The following is a 25,547-nucleotide window of genomic DNA, read 5'->3' as shown; positions in this document are numbered from 1 at the left end:
TCATATCTAGGCACCTGATTTAGATGGAATTCTTCAAGTGTCCCAGTCTTATCCTTGACCGCCTGAAGATATTTGATCATAGCCGGATGGGTAGCTTCATACTCACCTTGGTACTAGCTAACGACCAATTGCGAGTCAGAGTAGGCGTCAATTTTGGTTGCCCCTGCCGCCTTGCACATGCGGATGCCGGCTAGTAGGGCTTCATATTCTGCCTCATTGTTTGAGGCCTGGAACTTGAACCGTAGTGCATACTCAAATTTGTCCCCTCAGAGGACTCATAAATAATTCCTGCACCACAGCCGTTCATAGTGGAGCTCCCGTCCACGTACACTTTCCAAACCTGATCAGTATTGTCCGGTGGAACCAGTCTTGTCATTTCGACAATGAAGTCGGCGAACGCCTAACCCTTCACTGCCTTTCTTGGTTCTTAAGTGATTTCTAGACTTTGAATTTCAATAGCCCATTTAAGCATCCTACCGGATGACTCCAAAGTTGACATAGGTCGCTTGAGGGGTTGATCTGTGTATATCACAACCGGATGCGCTAAGAAGTATTGATTCAACTTCTTGACTGCCATGTAAAGGGCGAGGCCAAAATTTTCAACTATGGGGTACCGAAGCTCAGCATTTCTGAGTACATGGCTAATGAAATAGACCAGGAGCTGGATGCCGTCTCTTTCAGCAAGGAGAACGGCACTGAGGGCATGGTCTAAGACGGCTAAGTACATGTATAACGTCTCTTTGGGCAGAGGGCTAACTAGCCTTAGAAAAGAGTGCAAGTGTTCTTTTAACTTTTGAAAGGCCGCCTCAGCATCATCCCCCCATTCAAATTTGGTCTTCTTCCTGATTGCTTGGAAGAAATAAAGGCATTTGTCACTTGATCAGCTGAGAAATCTTCCCAATGCCGCTAGGCAACCAGTTAATTTCTGAACTTCCTTGACAGTGCGGGGTGACTTCATGTCAATTATTGTCTGTATCTTCTCGGGGTTAGCCTCTATCCCTCTTTGATCAATCAGGAATCCGAGAAACTTCCCAGACTCAACACTAAAGACGCATTTCTTCGGATTTAACATAACCTTATGCCGCTTGAGTGTGGTGAAGGTTTCTCGGAGATCAGCAAGGTGATCCATCTGGAGCTTGGATTTGACTATCATATCATCAATGTACGCCTCTACATTCCTTCCGATTTGATTAATGAAGACTGTATTAATCATTCGTTGGAAAGTAGTAAGCGCATTCTTCAAACCAAACGGCATCACAGTATAGCAGAATAACCCTTGATCAGTGACGAAGGCCATCTTCTCTTGATCTTTTTTCTACAAAGTTATCTAATGGAAGCTAGAATAAGCATCCATGAAACTCATCAGGGCATGGCCGGCTGTAGAGTTGACAAGACTGTCGATCTTTGGGAGCTGATAACTGTCCTTTGGACATGCCTTGTTGAGATCTGTGTAATCAACACACATGCGCAAGGTTCCATTCGGCTTCTTTACAAGCACAACATTTGCCACCCAATCAGGGAAGTTACATGGTCGTATGAACCTAGCGTGTAGCAGCTTTTTAACTTCAGCAGTTGTTGTCTGACTTCTTTCCTCGCCGTGATTTCTTTTCTTTTGTCGAATAGGCTTCTTTTTTGGATCCACGGCGAGTTTGTGGACAGCAAGATCCGGGCTGATGTCTGACATCTCTTCCACTTCAAAGGAAAAGATGTCTTTGAATTCTTTCAGCAGGAGGTGCAAGTCTGCACCAAGCCTTTCAAAGCCAGCCGTCCCCAACTTAACAATTTGCTCTGGATGGCTGTCGTCCAATGGAATATCAACATGCTCACCAAACGGCTGGGGACGGAGATTATCTGACTGTTCCCCGGTCAGTGATTGCTATTTCTTCTCTTTCTTCACCTCCACTAGATGTTCAGTTTTCTTTTCTTTACGGCTGCTGGAGGGGGTGAATCTGGGTCCTTGACATCGTCAAGGTCTATTGGCTCCTTCGGCTGACCAGCTACAGCAGCAGTCGGCTTGACGTCTGAGAGATAACACTCCCTTGCCGTCTTCTGATCCCTGTTGAGGGAGCCAATAGAGTCATCATCCTTTTCATACTTAAGAAGCATGAGAGCTAGGATGATGACGGCCTTGCACTCGTTCAGAGTGGGTCGGCCAAGAATAATGTTGTAGGCGGTTAGCTCTTTAACCACCAGGAACCGGAGGATCATATGTCGTCCTTTTCCCTTCTCCCCAAGCCGGATGGGTATATCAATCCGTCCGACTGGGTGCACGACTCCTCCGCCAAAGCCAACTAATGGATGGGAGACGTCGCGCAGATTGTGTAGCTTGTAATTAAGCCTAGACAGACACTTGTAGCTGATCAGATCAGAGGAGCTACCCATGTCTATTTGCATTCAATGACGATTGGGTCGTCATGCGGTCGGCGAACTTTGCCCCGATCCTTCTCAGTGATGAGGACGTCTGGGAATGTTCCACTGGAGGACGTTTTTCCATCATCAACTGAATGGATTACCCTCTTCAGATGATCCTTGGTGCTCCAAATGGTTAGGCCACCACATGCGAATCCGCCTGCAATAGAGTAGACCGGATCCTTGTCAGTAACCGAGCTACTAGTAGGCTGGACAGGTTTTTACGACTGCCCCGAATTTGTCTTAGAAGTCTCTTTGGACTTCAAGACATAGGACTACAACAAGCCTTTGTCAGCCAGACGGTCCAACGTCCGCTTGAGACTATAGCAGTCGTTGCTGTCATGGCCCACTTCTTGATGGAAGTGGCAGAATTTATTCTTGTTCCGCGACTGAACGGAACTCTTCATAGAATTCGGCTTCTTAATGGTCAGCCGGTCCTTCACCTCTGTAAAGATGGTGTAATAATCTTTATTGAATTCATACCGTGAGACATACGGTTTAAATTCTTTCTTTTTCTTCTTGGACGGCTGGTCAAGTTCCTCAACCGCCCAAACTTCTTTTCTCTTTTTGCTCTTTTCAGCTTTCTGAGCCGGCTGAGCAGACCGAATCTCTTTTTGTTTGTCGGACTTCTTAGAGTCCGACCGATGGTTGGACAAGCAGAGGTCGGTGACTTGAATAAAGCTCTCCGCCTCTATCAACGCCTCTTGAAAGGTGAAAACCCTCTTTTGGACAAGGTCGAACTTAAAGGTCGACCCGTCCTACAGACCCTTAAAGAAGTTTGTATAGGCTACCTTGTCAAACAGCCCCTGGATTTGAATTCTCACTGGGTTGAACCGCCTGACATAGGAGCGAAGTCCCTATTTATCTCCCTGCTGGATGGTGCTCAAATCGAGACTTGTTTTCTTGGCAGGGATGTTCATTGAGAAGTTGGAGGCAAACAGGAAAGCAAGCTTCCTGAAGCTGTCAATGCATCCAACTGGAAAGTTGCCGAACCATTGTTGGGCAATGCCCTTCAATGTAGCCGGGAAGCACCGGCACCACATAGCATCCTCCAACCCCTACATGTGCATGAGGTTACAGTAGGCCATGAGATGGTCCTCCGAGTTGGTGGTGCCATCATAAGCACCCACCAACACATTCTTAACCTTGGCCGGTTGTGCGGCCTTGGTTATCTCCTTGGTGAACGCAGAAGTTTGTTCACCAAGTTTAAGCAGACGGAGCTACCAGTCCAAAAGTTGGACATTGTATGCCGCCTGACCCCCTAAGAGGGTTGGCTGCATGAAGTGAGAAGAATACGGACCGTAGACCATGGGGGGTACGTACGGTGCACTCCCAATCATCTGAGGGCCAGAATGGACGGTATTACTGCCTGTATGGCTCTCATGTACGGATTGAGTATTCCTTGCAGATGTACTCTTAAAGCTGTTTAGAAAGCTCGAAATAGAGGCTGACTCAGACAGCTGCTGCCTCCGATTTCGCTCGATGACATGCCGAGCGTCGGTGTAAGTCTTCTTGGTGTCATCCGGCTAAACAACATGGATGACCTTCCTTGTGCCCGTCTGGGGCAGAAGGATCTTCGACCAGTTAATGGCAGGCACAGTCTTATCCTTGGGGTGTGGAGTAGGCTGCCTGTCTTTGACTGACTTCTTCCTTGTAGTTCGAGGAGACTTCTTGGCCGGCTGACCCTTGCTAGAGCCAGCCATTTTCTTTTTGATCAGGTTCTTAATCTCACCCTTGAAACTCGTTATGAATTTCATGAGCTCGTTCCTGGTGACTGGAGCCTGACCTTTTGCTGACTGGGTTTCCCCTTCCGGCTGACCAGGGGTCCTACTTGTACCTGCCTGGCTTTCACCTCGTTCTAGAGTGTCTCTGGGACGGATGCGCTTAGTAATGAGTGAGCCATCTTTGGCAATGTATGTTTCGACCTGAGGATCATCATCCTCATGGTCTGTAAAGACCTCCGGCTGATTAGCCTTAAGGTCAGGAGGCGGTACAGACACTTAAACCATCTTTGAGGTACTCTCCCCACAGACGGCGCCAAATATTTTGGGTGTTTTTGTCCCTCGGGAGAGTTATAGCTCAAGGACTGATCCGACTACGCCTATACCTGCAAAATAACTGAGACTCCGGGGGTTTGGAGCTCCGCCTCCGACGATCAAGTTAAAACTTGAATATGAGTGGGAGAAGGTGCAGAAAATGAAATGAGATCGTCTCGGATTCCGAGATCAGGAGATTTCTCTGATGTGAGAGAAAAGTAAATGTGATGTAATAAATGATTCAATGTGTCCCCAAAATGGGGGAATATCTCCCTATTTATAAGGTCGTTGGGAATTGTGCCCTTATGTAGGTCATATGACCTAGATTTGGTGGGCTGCCCTCGTTTTGGCGGTTTTTTGGGAAATTGGGCCTTTGAAGGCCGCCATTCCTTTTCCTGATAGTGGATTCCACGTGTCATCTTGTTAGTGGCCCAATTTGGATCAATACTGGGTGGACACGTGTCCTGCGTTCATTGGGCCACGTGGCGGGGTAATTTTACCCAAAACACCTTGGATTCCATTGTTCGATTAAAAAAAAAAAAAAAAAAAAAAAAAAAAACTACTCCTCCACACTTGTATAATTTTTTTGGAAAGTGAACAATTATAAATCAAAAGTTTGTTGGTGAAGATTGGAATACAAAGTATAATGAAAGAGCAATTAGACAGGAAAAATTAAAGAAAAAGCTGTCATGTGGATAGTTATGATGTCAGATTTTAAGTGGTTGTTATTTTAGTATTATTTATAAATTGTTTCATAAATTCAAATCAATCAAGAATATTTTTTTTTTATGCTCTTGTTTGGAAATTGGAACCATGCAATATTATTATTCATAAGTTGGAAAAATTTTCAAAATTATTTTCAAAATTTATTAAGAAAAACGTATTCATATGAAATTTCGATCAGTAAATGCATAGTCTTTTAACAATTTTGATGTCCCACCTTCTCTCATAACAAAAAAACAATTGCATGCTTAAATTGTGATTCTATCACTTTTCAGTTTGTTCCATTATGTTTTTTCCAAAGGAATTTTTTCACTAATTTAAAAGAAAGGCAAAGTTGTGCATGAAATGCTATCATATTTGTCATTTGTGGGGGAGTTAGGTGTGAAAAAGATATTTCCTCCATTTTTTTTAATGATATAGTGAATTATTAATTGGTTCGATGTTTGAGTGCTTGAAATTGAAATTAAAGACTTGTTTGGATGCCTATGAGAATTCTCATTTCTCACGTGAAGTTTTAATTACCTAGAACTAGAATGATTAGGTAGATGAGTTACTCTATTTTATGCAACATAACACTCTCATGCTCAAGGAATTTTCAATTCCCATAAAATTGCCAGCGGAACAGATGCATATAAATTTACTTCCTTGATAAATCAACTTGTCTTGTAGTTTAAATTGTTGTTATATTTAGATTGACATAGAGTTTTAAGACGTTGATGAGTTGATTTTTTATTTTTAAATCATAAGTGTGCTTTATGGGACAATAAACTTTTCTTGACTCGATCAATAATTAGTTTCATACATCCATGGTAAAGAATTATTGTAACAAATTAGATGGTGTGGTTAATAATTTATTTGAAAGTAAGAGATCAGATGTGATTATTTGTTTGATTATATGTGATCAGAGGTATGCTATCAATATGTATAAATATATAGATAGTTGTGTGCAAGGAGAAATTTGAATAAAATATGAGAGTAATTAAAAATATGTAAATAGGGTAAGACGAGAGGGGTTGTACAGATATTAAATAATATATATAAGGATTATGTGTGACAGTAACGCAATAAAGTATGTATGTCAAATTTACTGAAAATTCAACTAAAAGTGAGTCTAGTTTTTAAAAAGGAAATTTTAGAAAATAACACCACAAAATTCTCAAAAAATGTATTATAACACCACCAAATCTAAAACTATTATTATAACACTACAAAAAATACCAAAAATTAGATTTCACCACCATGTAACGGATTTTTGGATGGAATCTGTTACTAGGACCCACTATGAACACGTGGCAATTCGACATTGGTTAAAAAAATGAAAATAAAAACAAAATTTTTTTTTTTTAAAAAAAAAAAAAAAAAAACCTTAAACCCTAACCCAGCCACCACCCCACCACTGGCAGCCTTAACCCCACCACCGGCAGCCCAGCCCAGCCGCTGGGACCACCACCTAACCCCCATAGCCTACCAGCCAAACCCACCAACTAAACGCCATAGCCCACCAGCCCATCGTCCACCAACCGAGCCCACCACAACCACGAAACCACCACCTAACCCGATAAACCCCATGTCCACCAGTTGAACCCACCACGGCCCCGCTGCAAATCCCACCACCACCGTCAATCGAAACCTCAACCCCCCACCATCTTGTCATTCCTTTTCTGATTCCAAACAACAAAAACCACCCGTTGCGAAATCTCTCTGACAACCCTCTTTTATGGTTATGGTGGGAGCTAGGGTGGGATTTTTGGGGGCTATGAACCTGTGGTGGTTGGGGCTAGTGGGAAATTGGGTCTTTCGGTGGTTAGGTGGTGGTTTAGAAGGTGAAGGATGAAGTTTCGGTGGCTAGGCATGCTTGCCGGCGACGGGTTGTAGGGCTGTCAGTGGTAAGGGTGGTGGCTGGGTTAGGGTTTGGAGTTATTTCTTTTTCTTTTTATTTTTAATTTTCTTTTAATTTTTTTTAATTCAATAGAATGGTGACATGTGTGTATAGTGGGACCCACTAACGGTTTTTTGGGTGATTTATGTTAAGTGGTGGTGAAATTAATTTTTTTGGTTTTTATGTGGTGTTATAATAAAAGTTTAAATTTTTGTGGTGTTATAATCCATTTTTTGAGAATTTTGTGGTGTTATTTTTAAAAATTTTCTTTTAAAAATGAAGAGCTATTAACTTTTTTAGTGATAATTATAGTTGTAACTTAAATCAAATCGTATCATATGGTTTAAGTAGGAGTTTAAATATAGGTCGTCATCTCAACTCCTTCCCATGTCTTTATGATCTCACGTTCCCATGAAAATGCAAAGGTTAATTGGTTGTGGTAGCACTATTTTAAAGCACAAACCAAATCTTGAAATGTATAGCAATTACTTGTATGCAACAAAAGAAATTTACTCAAACTACTCCTCAATACGGAATACTACATGAAGTTAGGAATAATGGGAACGAAAATTACTTATAGGCAATTCTTCAAAAAGAGCTTACTCCGAAACATGTTGCAATAATATTAGATGGTAGTAGGAGGTGGCTTAAAGTTCAAACAAGGGAAACCTCTAAATTATGATTCCTTCTTTCAAGCTAACACCCTCTTTGCTGACCTTTGTCTTAAAAGGGGTGTTTCTACTGCCACCACTATTATGTATTCTTTAAAAAACTTTCAAAGACGCCAAGTGAGTGTTCCTTTAATGTCTTCTTTAGTGTTTAGAGAGCCACCGATATGGGTGATGAGAATAGATCCCAAGAACCTTTGAAATCGAGAAGAAAATTCTAATCAGGCCAACTACTGAGTTAACCTTCAACCTTATTGTTTCATCGATTATGCTTAAGGCTACAATAACTAAAAAAGGAAATGAAATTGACAAATTGATAAATTAATAGAAATTTATACTCCCTCCGTTTTTTTTAAATGCATCACGGAGTTTTAGGATTGTAATATAATATTGTCAGTGGATTGGATGAATAATTTATCATAGTTTAGTAAGATAGGGTCCATGAAAGAAAAAGTATGTGAGAGAGGGTAGGTATTTTTTATTATTTGAGTAGGAACCATGAAAGAGAAAGATATAATAAAATAATTTGAAGAGAGTATAAAGTAAGAGAGAAATGATAAAATATAATATAAAATTACCAAATATAGAAGTGATGCATTAAAAAAACACCAATAATAGGGAAGTGATGTATTAATAAAAAAAAAAAAGAGGGAGTATGTTTCACAACATTTTCATTTTAATTGGTAGTTTCTTACAACATTTTTTTTTATTAGGTAGTTTCTCACAAAAAAAAATAGCTTTTAATAGGTAGTTCCTGATAAAAAAATCATTTACCATTATTATGGCAGCTCCCTAATTAAGCTTAGCAAATCGATCATGAAATCATGTTAATTACGTATCCAAATAAACCTTAAGTCCTAATGTACGGGGGCGGACCTTTGTTGCGGTGAGTTGGGCCCAACCCTCCTTAATTTTTTTAAGTTATTGATTAAAAGTAATATAATATGTAGGATATTTTTTGAAAAACTACCTTACAAAATACTTTATTTGTTGGAAACTACCTAATAAAAAATGTTGTAAGGAACTACCTTATAAAAGGGTAAATGTTGTAAGAGACTACCCTTGGTCGAAAACTCATTGTTGACTTTAATTTTCCGGCGTTGACCATGTCACGTGCCAATTAAGAAAGGAGGGAAAGAGTGAATTAAAAGTCATGTGATTGGCACGTGATGTGATCAACACCGGAAAATGAAAGTTAACTGCAACTTTCCGACCAATGGTATTCTCTTACAACATTTACCCTTTTATAAGTTAGTTTCTTACAATTATTTTTTTATTAGGTAGTTTCTCGCAAAAAAATGTGTTTTATAAGGTAGTTTTTCACAAAACAATCTAATATCTAATAGTTATAATTAAAAGTTATGGCATAGAGGTTAAGTATTGTTATTTTTAAGTAAAAGGTTAGAGGATTGAACCTTGCCCTCTAAATTTCTTGGCCCAAGATCCGCCAATGCTTATATAGTACGGAGAAAGTAAATAATTGGTGATGGTAGAAAATTAAACATACCCACGGTGCACCATGGTTGATGCATATATATCATATAGTATGTGTTTCATATATATATCACATAATGTTAGTTTAGATAAACTATTACGAGAGGGGGTGAAAAGTAGTAGGTTCTAATTAGGTAAACTTTTGCGGAATTTAAAGACAAAACATAAAAGGAACTTAAAGAACACAGCAAGTTTTTACGAGGAAACCTTCCAAGGCCCAACTGGAAGTAAAACCCCGACCCTTCTTGGGATTTTCAATCAAACTCCACTATAATAGGGCAACTCCTAGTTACAACCTATTAACACAGACCTTTCTCACAAGTTCCACCACGGACACTTGCTACCTGATAGGACTCTATCCTACCAAACCTAAATCCCACTTAAGTTCACTCAGCACTCCCGGAGTTCCTACACTCGGCTTCTAACCTGAAGCTCACTCCCTGTGCTCTTACAGCTATCACTCGAATTTTTGAGACTTTCAAACTCCTAGACTCATACAAATTTTAGAGAATTCAAACTCCTAAACTCAAACATGAATTGTCAAGAATTCACAAACACCCCAAAACCAATTACAACACAAAGACTCACTTCTAATATATAAATGGAAAGCTACACATGAAATCCGAAATCAAAATGATAAAGCTTAAACCTTTTGGCAAACTTACTCTTAAGCACTAAGTGGTATTCACGCTTAAAACGAACTCTCACTTTGCTTCAATGTATCACTTCTATATTTATAGAAGTTCCTCAGCTCACAAAGTAGGGTTTTTGGAAAAATGATAAGTTAAACAGAAATTCATTCTCATCATTTCAAAACCGAAACAAACTTAATATCGATTTTAAGAAAACCTTATCCTGTCAAATTCGTTTTATTAAAAAATAAAGTTTTATGAAAAATATAAAACCAAGTAAACCAGATTTTAAAAGATAAAATTAATAAAATACTTTTTCATAAACTTAAACTTATGTTTTACGAATTACTTAGTTTTCCAAGCTCTATCCGATTTCTAATAAGTTTCATATATATCAACCAGATATATATTTACATCAACCTAGAAAACAAACTTATCTTTAATACAACCTAAGTTACGAAGTTCATCTTTTTCGGTTGATATCTTGAGCTTTGCACTGGTCCTTGATTGTTGAGGTTGTGTTCCAGCATTACACCGGAACCAGGTCGTTATAACTCGTTGATAAGTTCCTATTAGGGAACTCCTTGTAGTTCCATCCAGCTATGTTCAGAGAACTTCTTTTTGGAACTCTTCTTCTGACTTTACTTGTCATCCTGGATCTTCTAAAGTTCTTCTGTTTCAGTTCCTACTTCAACTCCCAGAGTTTACTCATCCTGCCAACATCACAACACTAGAAAATCCTTATTAGACGGAAGTTTGCTCAGTCATAAACATCATCATCAAAACCTCATAAGGGTCAACACATAATCAACATCATGTATTACTTTACATCCTGAACCACCACCAAACTATCAATCAAAGATTATTATTGCTCCTGTTCCTCGGCTCTTTGGCTCGACGATTGCTTGTTTTACATCATGTACACAACTTAACACACGTGTTATGTTAGTAGTATATAGCCCCTCCATTTTCCTAAATTTTACTCGCTTTCTATTTTCATTATCTGTTTTTCTATGTTTTACTCACTTTAGCTTTATTTATTTCATGTTAACTTTATTTTTTCCTTCATGACAAACTTTAGAGAATGAATACTTTAGTATATTGTATTAGCTTATGAACAAATTATATATACACCTTAAGAAAAGAGATTAGGCCTTATAAACATGAATCGGCCCATTAACTAAATACGATACTAAGTACAATATTAGGCCTTAACCCCCCCCCCCCCCCCTCAAGTTGGAGCATGCAAGTCACAAATGCCCAACTTGCCAAGAAGATACATGAATTGTTGCTCGCCAAGAGCCTTAGTAAAAATGTCCGCTAGTTGATCCGTTGTCTTCACATACGATGGACTAATGATCCCTTCCTAAATCGCATCCCTAACATAATGACAATCAACCTCAATATGCTTAGTGAATTCATGGAAGACCGGATTCTGCGCAATATATATAACGCAGATTGACTATCACAAAACAAGCTCATGGCACACAGATGAGAAACTCCCAAGCTAGCTAGTAGTGCCTTCAACCATTTTAACTCATCAGTGGCCTTAGACATCGAATGATACTCGGCCTCAGCACAGGATTTAGCAACAGTATTCTGCTTCTTAGTCTTCCAAGAAATAGGAGAACCACCAAGAAACACCAATCAACCATTAATCGAACGTCTCGTCAAAGGATAACTAGCCCTATCCGAGTCACACCAACGTGTAATATGCAAATCACAATCTGAACTCAAAAGGATTCCCTGACTCGAACATCCTTTCAAGTAACGCAACGTACGAAGGGCGACCTCCCAATGATCCTGACGCAGTTGTTGCATAAATTGAGACAAGATATGAACCGCATAAGCCAAATCAGGTCTAGTGAAAGACAAATAAATCAATCGACCCACAAGCCGCCAATACATTTCAAGATCAGAAATAAGAGGGGACTCTGATTTAGCCAGAGTATGATTATGCTCAATCGGAGTACCTGCCAGAGACCCTTAGCAAACCCGACTCTGCAATAATATCAAGTGTATATTTCCGTTGACATAAAAATATGCCTTTCGGACTCCTTGCAACCTCAATACCAAGAAAGTACTTCAACACACCCAAATCTTTCATATGAAAACAGTCACTCAAGTATGATTTGAATGTTGAAATAGCAGTAGAATCATTACCAGAGATGATTAAATCATCAACATACACTAGAACGCTAAGTTGAATACATCTAGTTTGCAGAATAAATAAAGAGTAGTCAGTGTACGATTGCAAAAAAATCGTACCTTTTTAGAGAACCGGCCAATTTAGAAAACCAACAACGAGGTGCTTGTCTTAGACCATACAAAGACTTCCGAAGACGGTAAACCATACCAGGTTGGGTTCCATGAAAGCCAGGGGGAGGCTTCATATACACTTCCTCATCAAGATCGCCATGAAGGAAAGCCTTATGAACATCCATTTGATGCAGTTCCCAATTTTTCGTCGCAGCAACAACTAAGAAAGCACGAACAGTGACCATTTTAGCGACGGGAGCAAATGTTTTATTATAGTCTACACCCTCAACCTGATGATTGCCAAATATAACAAGGCGAGCCTTTAATCGTTCAACTGTGCCATCAGAATTATGTTTCACCTTGTAAACCCATCTGCACCCGAGAGCCTTCTTACCCGGAGGTAATTCTTCCATTACCTAGGTTTCTTTATCTTCCAATGCAGATATTTCTTTTTGCATAGCCTCTTTCCAACCTTCATGTTGCATATCTTCTTTAAAATTTCGAGGCTCAACTGTTGTATCTACAGCTGCAATAAAAACACGGTGTCGCATAGAAAATTTATCACAATTCACAAAGTGTGCTAAGGGGTAAGGAGTACCTGAGGAGCTTGGAATCGGCAATGAACTGTGAAAAATAGATGGACATGGAAGAGAAATAGTATGTGCCACATAATCACGGTGCCAACCCGGAGGGTGTCTATGTTTTTTGACCACGATCCAAATCTAGAGAAGAAGTAGAGGGGGGTTCGGAGCAGCCTGTGGAGTGCTGCCCAAAACAATAGCAGAATCGGACTGGGGGCTGCTGTCCGGAATAGTGGCAGAAGCAGTCTGCTCCGCGAGGCAGCCGCGGGCAGCACTGGACGTCGTAGTAGGGCTGCGGTCCAGCCTACCAGAAGCAGCAGTTGGGGCAGCCTTAGCAAAGCTAGTAGCAGCAGTAAGGGGCGCAGCAGTAGTTGGGGAAATGGCATAGCAGGGCTGGTAGGATCATTAGCACTATCAGGGTCGAGGGAACCCTCACCGACCTCTAGCACATGCTCTAGGTCGTCTAAAAAATCAATATCAACACTAACATTGTTGTTAGACACATCATCTGTACCCATAAGAGTATCCCCAACTCCAACATTATCCGCAAATGGAAACTCATGTTTGTAAAACTTGACATCACGTGAAACAAAAATGTCACCCGATTCCAAGTCATACACTTTCCAACCCTTTTTACCGTGAGGGTAGCCTACGAACACACATTTTCGACTCCTAGAAGCAAATTTATCACTCTTAGCTTTTTTATTGTAAGCAAAACAAAGACACTCAAACACTCGTAATGCATCAAAATTAGGTGGCTTATCAAAGAGTAATTCAAAAGGGGTTTTATTGGCTATTAAATGGGAGGGGGTACGATTAATTAAATAAACCGCCCCAAGGACACACTCTCCCAAAAAACCAATTGGCAAATTTTCCTGAAACATTAAAGCACGACTCACATTTAAGATATGTTGGTGTTTACACTCTACCCGACCATTTTGTTGTGGTGTACCGACATAAGAGGTTTGAAAAAGAATGCCATGTTCATCAAAATACGGAATCATGTGTGTAAATTCAGTCCCATTATCACTCCGGACACATTTCACAGTTACATCAAATTGGCATTTAATCATAGCAAAAAAGGAACAAAAAGAAGAATAAACTTCAGTTTTGTCATTCAATAAATAAACCCAAACACCTCTTGAAAAATCATCAACAATGGTAAAAAAATAGCGTGCACCACAAGAAGAAGGAGTCTTATACAACCCCCACAAATCACAACGTATCAATTCAAAAATACGACTAGCTCTACTATCACTAGTAGGAAAACTATCACGAGTTTGCTTAACTTGCGGACAAATTTCATAAGCTTTATTCAAAGATGTTCTACTAGAACTAGTACTAATAGCAAAAAACTAACTTGACAATAGAATCCGACGGATGCCCTAGACGACGATGCCATAACTCAAAGGAGGAGATCTCCGGAGTAGTCACCGCACATACTGTTGGAAGCCGCCGGAAGTAATATAGTCCATCTATCTGTTCACCGCCTCCAATCAGGCTCCTCGAGTGTTGGTCCTGTGTAGCACACAAATAATCAGTGGATTGGACAAAACAAAAAGAATCATCAATCATTTTTGACACCGATATTAAATTGCAATTTAGTTGTGGAACAAATAGAACATTCTCAAGAGTAATTCCTTCGGTCAAATACACTCGCCCCTCCATCGTAGCCATATCTTGTGCGCCATCCATGAGACCGACGGGACACGGAGATATGGCATGAGCATCCATCAAACAAGACTCATTCCCTGTTACATGGTGAGAGGCGCAGGTGTCTATAATCCAAGGCAAAGAACAAGACTCACCACTCAATTTTTCTTGTTGGCGAGTAGCAGCCATGTTCAACAAAATTCGCACATGTTCTAGCTGGAGGGCAAAGAGAGCAGAGAGATTGTCATGCGAGGGAGGAGAAGGATCACCAATGGAGCAGCCCACGACATTAGCATACGCCGTGGGTTTGCTCGAGTCCCACACAGCAGCAGAATTAGACGAGGCAGAGGGTCGGTTGCCAAGCATAGCAGCAGCAGTAGATGAAGCAGGGGCTGCCCCCTTCTTCCCGTATTTTTCAACCTACCAGAGAGCATAGCCGTGTAACATAAAGCACCCCGAGTTATTGTGACCTGAACGCTTGTAATGAGTGCAAAAAAGCTTTGATCTATCCACACGAGGGGTGGACTAAAATTGCCTACGGTTAGCTGGTGGAAGAGCAAACACATGGGCATCCTCCTTTGCCGTATGTGCCTTAGCTTGAGCGATGCTACGAGAGCGTTCCTCTTGAAGGAAGGCCTGAAAAGCGCGATCAAGGGTTGCAGAGGGCTGTTGAGATAAGAGATTAGTCCGCACCATCGCAAATCGATCATCATCTACACCAATTAAAAACTGATGTAATTTTTCCTCTTCCTTATCTAACTTATACTTGGAAGCCACATTGCAAGTACACTGACCACATTCACAGTCATGTGGTGGTTTAAGGCGAGCGAGATTGCCAAATAATCCCATCAGAGTATGGTAGTAGTCCTCGATGCTCATGTTCGGTGACTACTTGCATAGAGCAATAGTAGTCCATAGCTGTTGGAGACGGGGGCCATTAGCCTCACAAAAACGCTTCTCCAAATAGTCCCATAGTTTCTTAGCTTCATCAAAATAAGCATGGAGGTCGCAAGTTTCGGTTCAATGGCCCTTAAAATCCAAGACGCTAGCATGGAATTCACAGTTTCCCAATCAAGCGTCTTCTTCTTCTCAATCGGTTTGTTGATTGTGCCATCAATAAACTCGAATTTCCTTATAGATTTTAAAGATAGGGTAATATCCCTAGACCATGCCAAGTAGTTATCACCCTTCAAGATGACATGAGTAATCAAATTTCCGAGTTGATCACCCGAACCAAGGTAGAAAGGAGATGAAGGATCAATTTTACCATTTCCCCCCATTGTAGTGATTAATTCGGCTCTGATACCATGACAAACTTTAGAGAATGAATATTTTTGTATATTGTATTAGCTTATGCACAAAGTATATATACACCCTAAGAAAAGAGATTAGGCCTTATAAACATAAATCGGCCCATTAAGTAAATACAATACTAAGTACAATATTAGGCCTTAACACTTCATCTCTCATTTTCTCTTATTAGTTACCCCTATAAAATAATAGGAAAGAAATAAAAGTGTCGATGATTGGAGAAAGATGGCTACTCCCAAATCTTTTCAAGAAGTTAAGTTATAAAACACGTGGAAAATACAACAAATATAAAGCACACAAAGAAGTTGGAGTTAATGCAATTAGTTAATCAGGGACAAGGATATATTGCAAGCTACTAGGAACATTTGTGAAAAGGTCAAGGACGGGGTGTTTGAACCCAAAGCCATCGACGAGGCCTAGTTTAATACTTTAATTTGATCAAGAGTTGTGGACTCGTGGCACGCCTCACCCTGACCTGCTCATCTAACCAGACCGGTGGTTGCCTCCGTTTTAGTAAATTATTTGATGTGGCAGCTAGCCCAAACCGAGCTGTATTTCTCCCAAGTTTCTGCACCGGAATTTGGAGAAGTTGAGTTCCTCCAAGCCTTGCACTCCTTTAAGAAAAGGGAAAGAATGTTTGGAAAGTGATCTAATGTTCAAATTTGAACTTGATACGTTATTAAATTGAAAAAGGATGTAAATTATAAAGGCTAATTCTCTAGTGATGATACTCAATAGATAAAAGGAAATTTTCAAAATAACCCTTCTAAAAAAAACTACTATTTTTTTAATCATAATTAAAAAGATATATATATATATAGCTTTTACCACTATATAACAATTTCCATCAAGAAAATTAATAGTGAGACCTACCTTTATGATTTGGGGTATTTTGGACTTTTGGTGCTGAAGTGTTCAAATTGGGCTCAGGATCATTAAAATAAAATAAACTATAGATTGCCTCGTTTTGCTTGCTAATGAGTGTCTAAGTTTGAATGTCTTATATATATATATTAAAAAAAAAAAAAAAAAAAACTGAAAAATAATATTATTAAGATGTTAAGGGTCCAAATTGAGTTCGAAATTGTAAAAATAGCAATAAAATTGCCTTATTTTGCATGATGTGAAACAAAACCCTTTTTGTGGTAGTAAAAGACACTCTCTCCGTTTCATAATTTTAGTGCATGTAGAATCAATCACATAAATTAAGAAAAGAAGAGTATTTGGAACCTAACATTATTAAATAACAAAATAAATCATAATTAGTTTACCTTATTTAAGTTTTTTTATTTATTTATTTTTTAATTTTTAATTAATTAATTAATTTTTTTTATTTTATTATTTTTTTTTTTTTTGGAAAGCATAATTCATGATTGCATGATTCAAGGTAGAGATTTCCATACTTAGAACCATGTCATCAATCCACAACCAATTAATTTCAAAAAAACTAAGTTGAAAGGTGAACATGTTTAATATGGGTAAATCTTTTTGATACACCTAAAATAATATATGGGACTAATATTATGAAACTGAGGAAGTATTAAAAGTTGTCAAATACCAAAAAAATTTAAGGTAGTTATATACAAATAGTAATTTTTAAAGGTGGTTATTTAATTTTTTAGATTTTCCTAGCTAAAATTGAATTTCTCTTAGGTCATGTTCACTTCACCCTAAAAAAAATAATATTTAGTAAAAATAATTTCAATTTTGTAAAAATAATTTCATTTCACTAAAAATCAGTAAACTTAAAGAAGAATTAAAAGAGGAAATCTATAAAAAAAAATAATTTCTGTTCAACAAAAATAATTTTTGTTCAGTAAAAATAATTTCAGTTCAACAAAAATAAGGCGAATTGAATGAGATCTTACTTTTAGTACCATAAGATCATTTATGGCTTTCTATGTGGCATTTACAGCAGCCCGATGCCCGCACCCCACAGTTGTGCATGGCTTTTTTGTACAGTACACCGTAATAGTCTTAGAGTCAGTGTTAGATCAATATGCTTTGATGGTTTTTGTAACACCCAATCAATTTTAAGAATTTGTAAATAATTTTAAGTATTTAGATTTTTTTTAAGGCTCCGTTTACTTCACCTTATTTTTGCTGAACTGAAATTATTTTTGCTGAACTGAAATTATTTTTACTGAACTGAAATTATTTTTGCTGAATTTAAATTATTTTTACTGAACTAAAATTATTTTTGCTGAACTGAAATTATTTACTGAATTTCTATTATATTTCTTCTTTGAAGTTACTAATTTTTAATGAATTGAAATTAATTTTACTAAACTACACTTTTTTTTACTGAACTGAAACTATTTTTACTGAATATTATTTTTTTAAAGGTGAATTGAACAGGGCCTAAAGGACTAATCTAATTTTAATGTTACTATATTCTATTTTCAAATTAAATTATTCCAAGATTAATGTGTATTTTCAAAAGATATGCTATATATATATAACCCTTAGGGTTGTATATAAGCATTAATTATACTCTTGAGAATTGTATAAAATTAAGAATTCATGACAAAATACGCGTAAATCAGTGTAATTAGTGTTTATATTTTTATGATTTTCTAAATTCATACAATTTTTTAATGCATATTTAATGATTATATATAGTTCTAAGCACTATATATAAATAGCCCTAAAAGCTACATATATCATTTCCTTTTATTAAATAGAATAGTACAAGGACATCACTAATAATGGCAATCAACTACTCCGATTACTTTTCGAAACACATAAAAAAATTCGGATTGATTACATTTTTTTTTCTCAATCAACAAAGCATGGTTTATTGTTTTGTGGGTGTCACTAATTGATTTAGAGTGTAATGTTTAATGTAAAAAATAAAGTTAAATAAGTTTTTGGTGAGATAGTGACTTCTTTTTTTTTGAAACTCGAGATATTGACTTAAAAGATGGAGTAAATGAATAACGAAAATGACCTTAATAACACGCGAAACATGTGTTCATCAAATTGTGATGTGAAAATCTAAAGCCCTAGAGGCCCACATCATTTCTTTATTCTCATTGTAGACCCTGTTAATAAGAAAAGCATTGTACAACTTTTGGTTAGCTAGTAATTTTTCTACCATTCATTGATCATTTAATATTATTGTGGCATAGTGGGAGTGTAAAAATTTTTACCTAGTAGAAAAACCAAAAAGAGAGAGAGAGGTATTATGGAATATGGATGATTTTATGGTTGTTAGAAAAATAACAACCATAATTTTTTAAACAGAACGGTTAAGATTTAATGAATTTTGAATAATTTTTATATTTTAATATTAACTAAATATTATTTCAACTATTTCCTGATAAAAAATTTAATTTATTATCTGATTTTCAATTTTATTAATAATTAAAACTGAATTTCATAAATTAAAAAAAAATCGAAAATTAAAATTGAATTCCTTAAATAAGAAAAAAAAAACAAATTTTAATTAATTTTAGCATTAAAATATATTTAAAATTATTAAATTACAGTCATCTAATTTTAAATTTGTGGTAGTCATTTTTAAACGACTATTATACGTTAGATCTAATATGAATTCAACTTTATTAGAAGAATTTTATTATGTGCACCTAAATTAACATACACATTGGTTATGACAGTGTGTACTTAAAAGGTGTGTACACACCGCTTAAAAATACAATTAATCATTGAAATTTTATGTGTATAAATAAATGAATAAATAAATAAGTAGATAGATTCAAATTGTGCTTAAAATAAATAAGTGCCAGTAAATGGATTATGCTATCAAATTTATTTCTTTAACTTCTTATGAAGACATGCTGCTTTTTAAAACAGCATTGTCCAAAGAGTATTATTGTCGTCAACTAACTTGGATTGAACTAATCTATCGGAGGTTTTAAACTTTCAACTTAATAATACGCCTTATCCTTACCTAAGAAGAAGAAAAAAGAAAATGGGATATTAGCAAGATTTGGAAGGGCCCAAAATCGTAGTTGGTATGGGCTGCATTTTTTATTATAGAAGTGGGCCGCCAACCTTGTCTAATTGTCTCCAATTTTTGTTTTCTAGTAATGAAGAGGTTTTTAGCCTATGTGTGTAATAATACATCTGTATAGCAGTTAAGTAGTACGGTATATAGCAATAAGGACTACAAATAAAAAGCTAAAAGTGAAAAGTATTAATTAAAAATATTCACTAATTATATTGATATGTGTATGATTATGTCATGCATTCCTAAACTAATATTAAATAAAAAAAAAAAAAAAACATATTTAATGTTTATTTGTAGCCATAAAGGCTACATATAGCATCACCTTTTTTTTTCATTTCTGAATTTGTAATACGTTCTATCAAATATGTTTTTATTCTTCTATCTTTACTTTTCAGAAATTTATGGGCACCCTAATAATAAAAATATAATTAAGGGTTGATGTACTGAAGCATGCTTTAGAATGCCCATAAATTTCTGAAAATAATGATAGAAGGACAAAATCTGATAGTGTGTTTTTTAGAGAAATACCAATTCGCGCGAGAGTATTATACCTCTAAAGTGTTGGCTCACTTAGTAAGTTTCTTATCTTAAATTCTAGAGGTGCGAGGTTTGAATCTTAGCAAGTGAGGGTACTTGGGAGTAAGGATTGCCTTACCCTCCCCTCTATTCCTAAGTGTCGTACCCGCAAATATTGGACCAAAAATTCTGTAATGATTAAGGTCTAATCAGTGTAAAATGTCAAGCAAAATGAACATGGTTATCACATAAAAATGAACATGGACATTCAATTTTGTGCTTTTTCTTCTTTCATTTGTGTCATTTTGCAATATAGGATATATTCGTTAAGAATTTATCATTCAATTTTTTCATTTTTTATTTTGCTATTATTTAGGATTTAATGGTTTGATGAATTTGTGATTAAGGAAGGGTCTATTTGATGTCAAAGTTAATTATTCTTTGATTTCTGGCTATGGATGTATTTTATTGGTTGTATAAAAAATGAATATAACGATTTGAAGTCCTATTGTAATTCAGGAACAGTGGATGAATTGATGTTTAATTTATTATCAGTGAATTGATTTTGATAAAAATAGGCAAAATTCTGTTTATTTTATTGACTCATGTATAAATTCATATTGAACTAAAATTAAATTAAAAGTCAAAAAAATAATACTTACAAGGTATATGTTCATATAGAGAACATAATGTTGTTCATTTAAATTTCATTTCAATAAAAAAAAGTAGTGTCATGTTCATTTTAGCAATACTAGTATAATATTAAGGGTAATGCTATATGTAGCCCTAAGGGCTATATATAAGCATTAAATATACTCTTGGAAATGGTATAAAATTAGGAATTCATGACAAAAACACGCGTAAATCAGTGTAATTAGTGTTTATATTTTCATGATTTCTTAACTTTTAACGATTTTCAAGGCTAAATTTAATGCTTATATGTAGCCCTAAGGGCTATGTATAGCATTTTCCTAATATTAATACTCCTATTATAAATTAAATGTTCATTCAAGAAATATCAAATTTAATGCATATTTCCAACATTCCCCAAATATTGAAAAATGGAAATAGGACACGGATTTTAAGAAGCAATTTGTTGTTATTGTTTCATTCTAATAAATAAAATAAAATAAAAAATCAGAAAATAATCATATCTTAACGCTAGTCAGGACATTATTATTCATATTATATATCAACATATTTCATATGCGGATCACAGATAAATGAAAGCAAATGATGGATGTAGGCGGATCTAATAAAATGATGAATGGATGCAAATGATGCTCTACCCCAATTCTAATCGTATCCATTGACATCTATAATCCCTCCAAAAAGGACATTTTATTGGAGCTACCTACTTGTGAATATAAGTACCTCATTCAATTCTAGTAGCTTACAAAACCAAAACCATACATCCATATATCCAATCCAGTAACCTACTATCTTCCAAATTAGCAAAACATACTAAGTAAAGATGCTACGTTTCGTCCGAGTAAATGGCTTCTCTTTATTGGCATCTTCTAAAAAATTAGTTGAACCAACAGAAATATACAACCCAATTTTCCCCAACTACAACCCAAATCACTTCATTAGTAGGAAGAACAGTTTGAGATCCTTGTGTAATTTCATCAAACCGAAAAATTGTGATCAAAATTGTGAAGTTATGAATCAACAAGAAGAGTTAATTATCCCGAAACATGTAGCTATAGCCTTGGATGGATCTAGAAGATGGCATAAAAAACATGGCCTAGATCTTGATTATAAGCCTTTCTATCAGGCTTTCATGAGGTTTATTGAGTATTGTCTCAAATGGAAAGTTAGTAGTGCCACATTCTACGTGTATGGTCTTAGAAATTTTAAGAAGCGATCTAAGGTATACATATCTTGGTCAGTTTTTAAAATTTTATTCAGGTCATTTGGTAAGGGTACTTTATTTATATTAGAGAGTTCTTGAAATAGTATACAAGAATATTTTCTTTGTCCCACTTAAAATGCTTTAGATTTCATAGTAACTCATGTGCAACTCGCAAAGAAAAAAATTAAAGCAAACCTCTTTGAAAGTATACGTGCATTTAGATGATTATTTAGTTTATTGATCATTTAAAAGTTGAAAACTTTTATATGCATTTAGGTACAAGATGTAACCAGTGTGCTTTTTACTCATTTGAATGATTATTTAGTTTATTGCTCATTTAATCATTAATAATGAGCAAAGATGGACCATGAAATCGATTGTATGTTAAAAGTAATTCAATGAAAATGTTATTGTTTCTATTTTATTATTTGTATGACAATGAAAATTCTCAATTATTTTTCAACATATGGGTTCATTTTAAGGTTCTTTGACACCTTTTTACTCCCTACCAAACAATTCAAATAATAGACTCACTTAAATTCGTCTAATAAAATCATTGGTGTGAGTAACTAATGATAATAGAAACACTACTTTAAAATGAAAGAATTATTAAATATTTAAATTTGACTAATACTATGCAAATTATATTTAAATTTGACTAATACTATGCAAATTACATAGTTTTTTTTTTCTTTATTATAAAGGCTCCATTGGCCTTGAAAATTTTGGCTTCGCCTCAAGTTGATTTTAAAAATAAGCATTTATAGATGGATAAACCCTCCTTGCCGCAGTTATGTTTTTATTTTATTCTAACGCTTCGTCCTAAAATTTTACATCACAGGAAGAAGTTGATTTATTTCTAGATTAGCTTGAAACAGTTTTAGAGGAGGAATTGGAATATTTTACGAGGTACTCCGTCCATACTTTATGTATCACTAAACTGTTGTATAGATACGCAATTTAAGAAAAATATTGAAAAAAAAGTGAATGCTTCGTTGTCAGATAAGTATTATAGCGAATGTAAATTATTGGTAGATTTTTACGGCTTTTTTTTTTTTTTTTTTTTTTTGTAAAATGTTGTTTTTCAAAAAAAAAACAAGGATTTACAAAGTAAGTTCTCACAAAATTTCTTTTTTTTTATTTTTTTATTTTTTATTTTTTTTATTTTTTTACAAAACTTGCCATGGTATTTGTTTCTTGGTAAAACATTGGCATGTACCAATACTTAGCGCAATATCAAACAACTTCTTCAAAAACCAATTCTAGTTATTGAGTACGAAATAGATCGAGTACGTATGCCTATCATTGGCAACCCTTGTGATAGATATACATAGTGTATTTCATGACAATGGACCAAAATAGAGTAAGTTCATTTTATTTTTTTTGTTATTATTATTACATTTTTTGGCAACCCTTGTGAAACAGGAAAGGAGTAAGAGTGTTGGCGGTAGGAGAAAAGTACATGTTACCTGAATCACTTCAAGCCACAATAAAGAAAGTAGAAGAAGCAACAAAAGACAATGCAAAACTTGATTTAGTCCTTCCAATATGCTACACTTCACAAAGCGACATAGTTCAAGCAACAAGAAAAATTTGCCACAAAGTAAAGGAAGGAAGCATTACAATAGAAGATGTTGATGAAGATTTGATTCAACAACATCTTGCCGTCCTTGGTTCTCGACCTATTCCAGACCTATTTATACGAACAGGCGGCCAACTTCGCGTTGGCATGTTGTTGGGTTGGCAAATTGCCAATGTTCATCTACATATTACCAACACTTGTGCACCTGATTTCGGGGAAGATGTGTTCCTCGACGCTTTGCGTTCCGATCAGAAAAGAGATACAACGTTTGGTAGGTAAAGTTAGAAGCCAAGCTACTATGTTTTATTTTTTACCTTAATCTTGTCAAAGAAATAAAAAATTCCAATTAAGATGTTTGGTGCATGCTTCTTTGCTAAATCAGAGAGAAATTATAATTGTGTGCCTTGGCCTTCTCATTCAACCTCATGAAAAATATAGAGAGTTACAACTTCTAACCCTAGAATAAAAGATAATATAGGAAAATAGGAAGTTAACTACTATATACAAGATAATATTCCACCATGTCAAATAATATCCCATAATATCTCAATACACCTCCCCCTCAAGTTGGAGCATGCGGGTCATGAATGCCCAACTTGGAACGAAGATTATCAAACTGTGCTTTTCTGAGAGCCTTTGTAAAAATGTCTGCAAGCTGAGAAGACGTCGAAATATGAGAAGGAGTAATCAATCCTTCGGTAATTGCATCACGAACACTACTAGAATCCGGGAAAATAACGACAGTTTTTTTGCGACAGCTAAAAAAACCGTCGAAATATTTTAATTTACGATGGTTTTTATAACTGTCGTAATATTACAACGGTTTTTCAAACCGTCGTTGAGTTAGGACATTTTTTAGCCTATAAACTGTCACAACAGACACTAAAAATAATTATTAAAAAAATTAATATTTACAACAGCTTCAAAATGTTCTTATGACGGTTTTAAAAGCTGTCGCAATTTGCGACAACTTTAAATTGTCGTAGAGTTGATTTTTTTTAAAAAAAAATAATGGTATTTAAATACCCCATTCAACAAGCCCACACCAAACCCTAAATCCTCATCCCCCGTTTCTCCTCTTTAATTCCCCTCACATTTTCTCTCTCCTCTCCTTTTCTCTGGTTCGCTTTCCTCTTCTCCGCCTTCTCAGTTCCTCTCTTCTCTTTAAGTTCGCTCTTCTCTCTCTTTCTCGGATCATCTCCCCTTTTCTCCTCCTCTCTTTTTCGGTCTACTCTTTGTTTCTCATCCTCCTACTTTCCTTTCTTTCTCGTCCTCTTTTCCGTTCTTTCTTGTGTTCTAAACAATGGCGAATTGAGGTTCAATTTCGTGACATTGGGGTTTTATTTGTCAAATTCAACCATAAAAATTCCACATCTAGAGTTTTTTATGATCAAATTTGACAATCAACACCCAAAAAGAAGAAAATTTTTGAAGGTATGTTTAATTTTTTGTATTTTTCGTGTTTGTTATTGTGGTTTTTGTTTATATTCTGATATTTTTTGGTCTAATTTCATTATTTTGTGCTTGTACTGCGGTATTTTTGCTGCTCGTTTATTTTCCTATGATTTTTTTTTAATTTTTCGTCTATTTTCGTGTTGATTTTCATTTCAATTTGTTATAATTCGTTTATTTTCTTTGGATTTATTGTGGCTTGTTTGTTCGAATTTTGTAGTATTTGGATAATTTATATTTTTTTGTTCGATTTATGTATTGTGGGTTTTTTTTATTATTGGATGTATATTTGTATTTCTTGTTTGATGTTTTGTTATTTTTTATGTATTTTTATTTTATATTTTCATTTATGTGTGCTTATTATATGTTGGGTTTATTTTGTTTGAGTTTTATTTGTTGGGGATTAATTTTTGGATAAGATCTTAATGTTTCATTATGTAAGGTGGTGCTGGGACGGAGAGTTGTAGGTGGTTGTCGGTGGTGGTGCGAAAGGGTGTTGTGGGGGCAGGGGAAGGGGGGCAGGG

At 36.0% G+C, this 25,547-nt stretch overlaps 1 pseudogene; it reads left to right on the top strand.

The window, feature by feature from the left end:
* The first annotated feature begins 21,797 nt into the window (after positions 1–21,797).
* On the top strand, positions 21,798–23,850 carry LOC145583746 ((2Z,6Z)-farnesyl diphosphate synthase CPT6, chloroplastic pseudogene; annotated as a pseudogene).
* Positions 23,851–25,547: the final 1,697 nt, after the last annotated feature.

Source organism: Chenopodium album, chromosome 16 (assembly GCF_948465745.1).
Source record: "Chenopodium album chromosome 16, dcCheAlbu1.1, whole genome shotgun sequence".
NCBI lineage: Eukaryota > Viridiplantae > Streptophyta > Magnoliopsida > Caryophyllales > Amaranthaceae > Chenopodium > Chenopodium album.
The sequence above is the reverse complement of the archived record's forward strand: the minus strand, read 5'-3'. Positions and strand labels throughout refer to the sequence as shown.